At 38.4% G+C, this 7,992-nt stretch overlaps 1 long non-coding RNA gene across 1 annotated transcript; it reads right to left on the reverse strand.

Moving 5' to 3' along the window:
- Positions 1 to 3,275: 3,275 nt before the first annotated feature.
- LOC146581455 (uncharacterized) lies at positions 3,276 to 4,837 on the reverse strand. Its single transcript, XR_014888508.1, has 2 exons — positions 4,772 to 4,837; positions 3,276 to 4,016 (listed from the first exon to the last, which is right to left on the reverse strand). It is a non-coding gene; the product is annotated as an uncharacterized LOC146581455 (long non-coding RNA).
- Positions 4,838 to 7,992: the final 3,155 nt, after the last annotated feature.

Raw genomic sequence — 7,992 nt, forward strand, 5'->3', positions numbered from 1 at the left:
ATAATAATACATTTTATTTAAAAGCGCCTTTCAGGACACTCAAGGACACTGTACAGAGCAAAGTAGTAAAAATAGGCATAAGAGCAGGGATTATACACAATAATGAGAAACATAATAGAAGGAACAGGGTTTTTTCAATTTTTGTTTTTGTTTTTTAGGTTTTGTTTTGTTTTTTATTTACTTTTTTTTTTTTACTTACATGAACCGTTGCTATCAGAACTGTTCACTGGTGACAGAATAATTGTTGATCTATCACTTGAGTCTGGATCATAATTTCCTCCTTGGTTAATTGGTGAGAACCTGATGTGTGGTCTTTTGTTTGAACAGCCCCGCCCTGATGTGGGCCCCTGCCTCTTTCATGGGGACTTAACATTCAGCATCCTCTGATAACTGCACGCACTTATCTACAGTGTATAAAAAAACAAACAGCAACTGAAAGAAGCCGGACTAAGGGCCTGGCAGAGCCTTAAAAAGGTGGAAACCCAGCATTTGGTGATGTCCATGAGTTCAAGATTTCAGGTTGTCATTGCCAGCAAATGGCTTTCAGCCAAATATTAGGAATGAACATTTTCTTTTGAGTTATTTAATTTGTCCAATTACTTTTAGCCCCTGAAATGGAGGAGGGATTGAGTTAAAAATGTTTTAGTTCCATGCACTTTTGGGGCCTGATTATTTAAGATCTGCTACTGTATGTGAGGAGCATAATTTAACTCAGGATTTAACAGGGAGCCAGTAAAGAGAAGCCAGTATAGGAGAAACATGCTCCCCCTTTCTAGTCCCCATAAGTACTCTTGAAAAAAACATTGCTTTTATGATTTTTTTTCCATGCGTTTTTACCACGTTACAGTACAACTCAAAGAAGATTTGGATCTTCATTGTTTCCTACCAGAGTTGACTCCTTTCCGATTGGGTTGTACCTAAACCAGCAGATGTGCATCTTCAGGCCTGGATGTGCCCGTTCTCCTCTCCAATCTCTGTAACACTGTAACAATCCAAAGACTACAACCAATATTTGGTTCTCACTCTGAGCAAATGCTAAGTAAAATTTAGGTGACTTGATTATTATGATGCGATTATTAATATTTGATTATGCTTTTTCTTTGCTCCTGTTAAACTGCTTTAATAACATATCCTGCATTAAAGAAGTTTAAATTCAGGATATTCCTTTTTTGCCCTTTACGAAAAGTTAAAAACCTTTTAAAAGTGTTAATCCATTTTAGTGTGAATAGCTCTTGCTTCGGGAGAATAAAAAACATTATATAAGAATGAGTCCTACTTACTGGGTAAGACTCAGGATCAGAGGTTAGGACTTTTTAAACAGAGAGCTGATTTAGACTTCCTGTACTAGGGTCCTGACCTGAAAATCTGGTAGAATTTTGTGTGTCCTCTCAGGTGCAGTGGTTTGCCTCAGCCTGAGTGTCAGTTTGAGGTAACAAACCCAGGAGGTGAAGCTTCCTCTCCCACTAAACTGTGAGGAGCAGAAACAGAAGCCAGCACACCCTGATGGAGAACTCAGTTGCCTAACTAACTGATCACTCTTCCCTTACACAGAAGGTGCCACAAGAGGGTCTGAGAAGTCCACGACTCAAGCTGACAAAAACTGTGGCAAGAAGTGACAGTGAAGGCTTCTGTTGAAGAGGGAACCCTCTCAAAAGACAGGAGATAAGTTCCGTTTGAGGATCAGAATAAAGAAACATGGCAACCTCCACAGAATCAAAACGGACGAGCAGGACCCATCAATCGAGGGTCACTTTTCTACTCTATCTGAGCTCTCAAAGCACTTTGCACAACTTCCCTGATTCACCTACTCACACCTATTCAGAAAAGTGCTTTTTTCTATGCTCCTCTAAGTAAGTGCTTTCTATCTAACATGCACACGCATTCATACTCCAATGCATTGGAGAGGAACTTGGGGTTAGTATCTTGCCCAAGGATATTTGGCTTGCAAAGACTGGAGAGATTGAATCACCAACCTTCTGATTAGCAGAGAGCAACTTGAGTTAGTATCCTGGATATTTGACATGGATCAAACCACCAACCTTCTGATTAGTAAATGATCTGCTCTAGCTCCTGAGCTACAGCTACAGCAGTGATGTGGGTGTTGTAGCTGCTCCAATTGCTCCATAGCCTTGTTTCGTTCCTGGGAGCTTAAATTGAGCTTTCCAGCTCTGGATGTGGGAATCACGTAGAATCATTGCTAACTGCTGTTTTTACATCACTTTGAGTCAATAAATCGATAATCAGTCTTAGGTAGGAGCTTATTAGTTTAGTTAGGGCAGGGTAAATTAGACATTTAGAGAGAGAACAATGTTTATTTATTATTATTGAATTGAATTAAATGTTTCCTTATTATTTCTTTATTGCCTTACAACTAACTAAGGCAAGAAACTTCGCGATCGTGGCTCAAGAGTTGGCAGTTTGTCTTATAATTGGAAGGTTCCCGGTTTGAGCCCCGGCTCCGACAGTCTCGGTTGTTGTGTCGTCGGGCAAGACACTTCACCCTCTGCCTACTGGTGGTCAGTGGCATCAGTGTCCGGCAGCCTCGCCTCTGTCAGTGCGCCCCAGGGCAGCTGTGGCTACAATGTAGCTGCCATCACCAGTGCGTGAATGTGTGTGTGACTGAATCTAGTGTTCCTTAGGGAACCCCAAAGCGCTTTACAAATACAGGCCATTTTAAACTCCCATAAGTTGATTCTGTTCATCTGTGGGAGAAACGTTTCATCACTCATCCAAGTGACTTCTTCTTCTTGGATGAGTGACAAAATGTTTCTACTACTCAAAATGCTGTAGAGAGTTCTGGGATTTTCTTAGCTGGAGGGCTGAGCATGCCTCAAGATATCTGTAATGCTGCGATTCTGTGTGTGATAGCTACACTGCCAGGTAATGTTATTATGCTGCAGATGTTTTAAAAACTCTTCTTCAGCTACACTGTAAACCCGAACAAGTTGACTGAACTTAAAACTTTTGTGGAAACTGATTACCTCAAAAGATTTAAGTACAAAAACTCATATCTTCTAAGTATGGGGTACTCAAAATTTGTATTTATTGTTAACCTAAAAATTTTAAATTATATTTTATATTTTATTAATTGAGCTTTACTCAAAGACTGTATACTTTAATTTCAATATTTTTGTGTTTCTTGTAGTTTATTATTTTGATGCAACACAATGCAATTATATTACAACCTAAACTCAAATTATCTGATTATTAATTAAAAGATATTTATGTTGTGAGTGTAGACTACTAAAAAAAAAAAAGTACGGAAATTCAGTTACTTTACATTTTGTTTATTTAACATTTTTTCATGAAAATTTAAAAACATCACAAATGTTTTTATAAAACAACTAACATGGACATCGGCACCATAAAGTGAGCATTATAAATTCTGTGTAGAACATTTATCTTTTTATAAACTCACAAAGGACGACATCAGTCCTAATTGCATCTTTCTCAAAATACACAAAAATGCAAAACAAAAAGTCAAATACTAATCACTTTTTTTTAAATAGAAATGAAAAACAATTTTTTAAAATGGGTACAAAGACGATCAGCTTCCAAATAACCAGATAAGGCAGTCAAGTATAGGAAAATTAGGTAAACTGATGGAGTTAAATCCACCCAAAGCCTGTAGTAAACTTAAAGTGCTTAAAGTGCTTCAAACAAAGTGCTCAGTAACAGAGTGCATGTCCTAACAAACATTGCCTTATATTCCTTAAGAGCATGTAGGCAGGGGTTTCAGGGGTTTGCCGTCAACAAGCCCCATGAAGATATTTTGGACTAAGGCAAATGTGTGAACCAGCTTCCTGGGGTAGTCTAAATGCAGAGCATAGATCAAGCCAAACAATAAAGCAAATGCATTTGCAAATCTGGGAATATCACGCATCACCTAGTCGCCTTTCACCAAAACAGCCATGCTTGAGGAAGTAAAATGGACTGGACTGGGAAGCGCCGTCGGTAACCACTGTGAGAAGGGCAACTGGAGTGTCAATGAGGGTCGACTCATCCAATGCGTCCGCCTGGAATAGACACAGTATCAATGGTAAATGGCCTGTATTTGTATAGCGCTTTACACATTCAGTCATCCACACCCATTCACACACTGGTGATGGCAGCTACATTGTAGCCACAGCCACCCTGGGGCGCACTGACAGAGGCGAGGCTGCCGGACACTGGCACCAGCGGGCCCTCTGACCACCACCAGTAGGCAACGGGTGAAGTGTCTTGCCCAAGGACACAACGACCGAGACTGTCGGAGCCAGGGCTCGAACCGGCAACCTTCTGATTACAAGGTGAACTCCCAACTCTTGAGCCACGATCGCCCCAATTAAATAAGTAAGGTTGGTTTGAGAGAATGTGACAAGCATGACCTGTAATCTAGCAAAACATTCAGCAGTGTAGTGGGTTACTTTGTAACGAGTTAGGGTACTCTACTTTTTTTGAAAAATGTACATTAACGTGTTAGCTTCTTGCATTACATAATTTGTATTTTTATTATTTTTCTAAAAAAAAAAGTAATTTTTTATTTCATGACTTTATCTCAAAAAGAAACTAAATCTTGACTTCAGCCTGGTTTTTGGGCCACCTGCAGCATAGCCATAGTGCTGTGATATGCCTGTGCCCTGCTCCTGACCTGTGTGTGTGTGGGTTTTCTACAGAGAGGGTATTTTGTTTGTACAATTTGGTAGCTGCTAGGGTATTAAATTGTATTTAAAAAAATCCATAGCATTTTATCTTACTGGCAGAATTTAAGTAATGCAAAAACTACACTTACATTACATGTCTAAAAGAATTCTGGGTCCTCCTCCCGCAGGTATACAGGAAGGGCACGAAGTACTGCAATGCGTTTCACGTTGATATCAGGCGCCTCCTAAAAAGGGAAAAGAAAAGTTCATTTAACGCAAAGTTTTCAGGTGTCATTCTTTGGGGAGAATACATGTTTATGAAACTACATGACATCAGACTCTACTAAATTTTGGAGACTTTTCTTTTAAGATACAACCTTTCTGTCTCTTGTGACAGAGAGTATGTTTCTTAATCATTTGACAAAAACCCTACACAGTATTTTAAAATAGTGTTCTCCTGATCAGAGCTGTGATCTATATAGAACATGGGGTTCAAAGCAAGGAAAAATTGTGTGTTTATCAGTGAAACTTTTAATTTGTGTTAATTTTATCATTATCAATATATGAAATCTTCACCTTAAGGGACTTAATGAATGGTTTCTTCAATAGATCTTTCAACTCACCTGTGTTTACTGTCTCCACCTGAAATTAATTGCAGTCTGAATTTTTTTTTCTTCTGTCTTTTTGTCTTTGGCCTTCAGCCTTGTTAGAAAAAATAAAAATATTGAAAACCTTATCAGCACACTAAATATACAACACCTTGCTATATTTCAATTGTTTTAGATAGAAGTTGCCACTGCTAGCTAAGTCACTTTTGAATGATGCTAATGAGAAGAAAAAAAAAACAAAACCTGCCGAACAGTGAGGCTGCTGTTGTAAAAACGCCAACTTTCTTGCGTTGGCAAGGGGTCGTTAAAATATCACTAAGACCCTTTCTTTATGTGTGATTCTTCGTAAAACTGTGTTTTAATCGGTTAAAACTGTAAAACTGACGACATAATCTATGTTTGAAAAAGAGCGCGAACAACCGCGAACAACTATTCACCACCTGGGTCTGTGCTTTTTAACACAACAGCGCATTCGAAAACAAGTTATTGGCTGCAACATATTAATATACTTGCTTTTTTACGGAAAAAATAAACATAACGAAGGTTCCGTTTTACTTACAAGTTTCTCCAAATGTGTTCTCCAGTCGCTCGAGAAGGGCAGCCATATTGAACAGAATTTTCTGTCAACGTCGTTCAGGTTAGAGAGAAGACGTCATGACGTCATGACGTCCACATGCGGAGCTCGGAAAAAAACATTTACTCAAAAATCATAATTAAGAAAGCAGTATTTACTCTTAACTTCTAAGCCATGTACAATTATAACTGTTTGAATCGTTAACCGAACAGAAAAGTTTTAAGTTGTTTCAACTTTGTGAGGAATTTTAATTGTTATATCCACAAACTTTATAAGTCAGGTAGACTGTTGGGGTTTACAGTGTATAATTAACTAACAATTATGCTAGACATAGATTATTCTGTAAGAACCGTCGACAGTCAGGCCTGTGTTTGCACCTGAAATGCGCCACACAGATTTTTTGTCATTCATCCTTGCTGTTTTCTCATAAAGGAGGGGCTGTGGGTACAGCTTGTTTGGTGTTAGAGTAGGTTTGGCAGTGTGGGAGCATTAAAATGAAAGTGAATGTATGTGTCACACTTTATCAGGTTAAACTTAAACTCCCAGAGAGCAGCCATTTGGCAACATTGATTTATGTTTAAAGTGTCTAGCATCACGTAAAATGAGCTCACAGTGTTGTTAGTTGTTTTTTGCCATAATTTGCAGCTGAGTTATGTCAAAGAACATCGCAGCACTGAAATATGTCATTCAGCATGGATGACATGAGGTGCTTTATCTCAGCATTAACAGCTGAAGAGTGTTTGACAATAGAAGTACGAGCTTTGGAAATGAAACAAACTGCATGTGATTTCAGTGTTTTCAGGTTCAGAAATCGTACAGTGTAAATATATTACGTCTGAAAATGCTTAATGATGTGGCGACATGAGGATTTCAGTGAACATGGGCAATACATAACCCCTGGGGGATAAAAAGATTGACAACCACACTAACTTGCAAAATGTGAGGCTACACGCAGAGCATACAGATGGATGATGATGAAATAACATTTTTATGCATCTGAAAAAATGCGCATTGATCAAAACTCCAAACAAAGAGTGATACAAAGTTGCTAGTTGGCACATTTGCTCAGCCATATGGCCACAGTAATAAGAATGCACATACATTATGATGCACAAGCGCAGCATGCGGGGATTGCTGTTATTTCAATCGACTTTAGATGCATCTAGATTTTCCTTCAGGCTATAGTTTTAAGTACAGGACAGATTGCAGCCACCACAAATGGCCTGATACAGCAAGCTCCAAACCTCAGTTACAATACCTTTATTAGGGCATTCAACTAACTGAAATATTGTCTTCACCAACAATGAGAGACACTGCTGAGCTCAACCCAAAGCTGTGAATGATTTGTACTGAAGCTGCTATTTACAAGCTAAGATTTTACATGTTTATATGGCTTTGATGCAGCAAGTAACTACATTTTTTTTCTTCAGTAGGAAAAAAGACATTAAAATGTTTAAATTAAGTTGTGTCTGCATTCCATCTCTTCATCCTGCATGCCACGGAAATTACTCCTGTCAAACTGTGATCAGAATGAATCCAAGGGTGTTTTTAATAGAAGCTGTCAGTGTGGGACTGATGAAAACACTCGTCTGTCTAAAAACTCATTTGATCTCGGCATAAATGAAAACAAGCACATATGCAAACACTGAAAGTAATATAGTAGTATTGTTATACTCGCACCGACTTTCCAAGGATCACATGAAGTCTCTTATTCTTTAACTATGCCTTCAAAACAATAGTCTGTGTAAAACTGGGCGTAGCCACCATGACATAATTGTATTTTTCTTCCTCCTTTTTAAATCCCGTCTTGTCTGACAGCTTTTGAAAAACACTTTTTGCTTTTTTCAGATGAGCTCTATAAATTCTCTGTAGACTCCCCTTGACTCTTGTGTCTTTATTTTATTAATTTCTATTAGTGTTATTTCAGTTATTACAGTATATCTGTAGTGTGACAATACTAAGCTGATGGGCAGGGGGAAAAAGTTAGGGGGAGGAAAAAGGATGATGTATCGCCAACTGCTGCACAAAGAAAAAAAAACAGTACTGGGAACAGAAAAATATGAAAATGCAGAGATGGATAAATCAATCTTCATCTGCTCTGTGTGTGTGTGTGTGTGTGTGTGTGTGTGTGTGTGTGTGTGTGTAAGTGTCTGTTTACACAAAATATACTTGATAATGAAAGTGAGAA

Source organism: Mchenga conophoros, linkage group LG2, assembly GCF_057382185.1.
Source record: "Mchenga conophoros isolate Kocher_MC1m ecotype Shallow Benthic linkage group LG2, M_conophoros_male_GT1.1, whole genome shotgun sequence".
Classification (NCBI taxonomy): Eukaryota; Metazoa; Chordata; class Actinopteri; order Cichliformes; family Cichlidae; genus Mchenga; species Mchenga conophoros.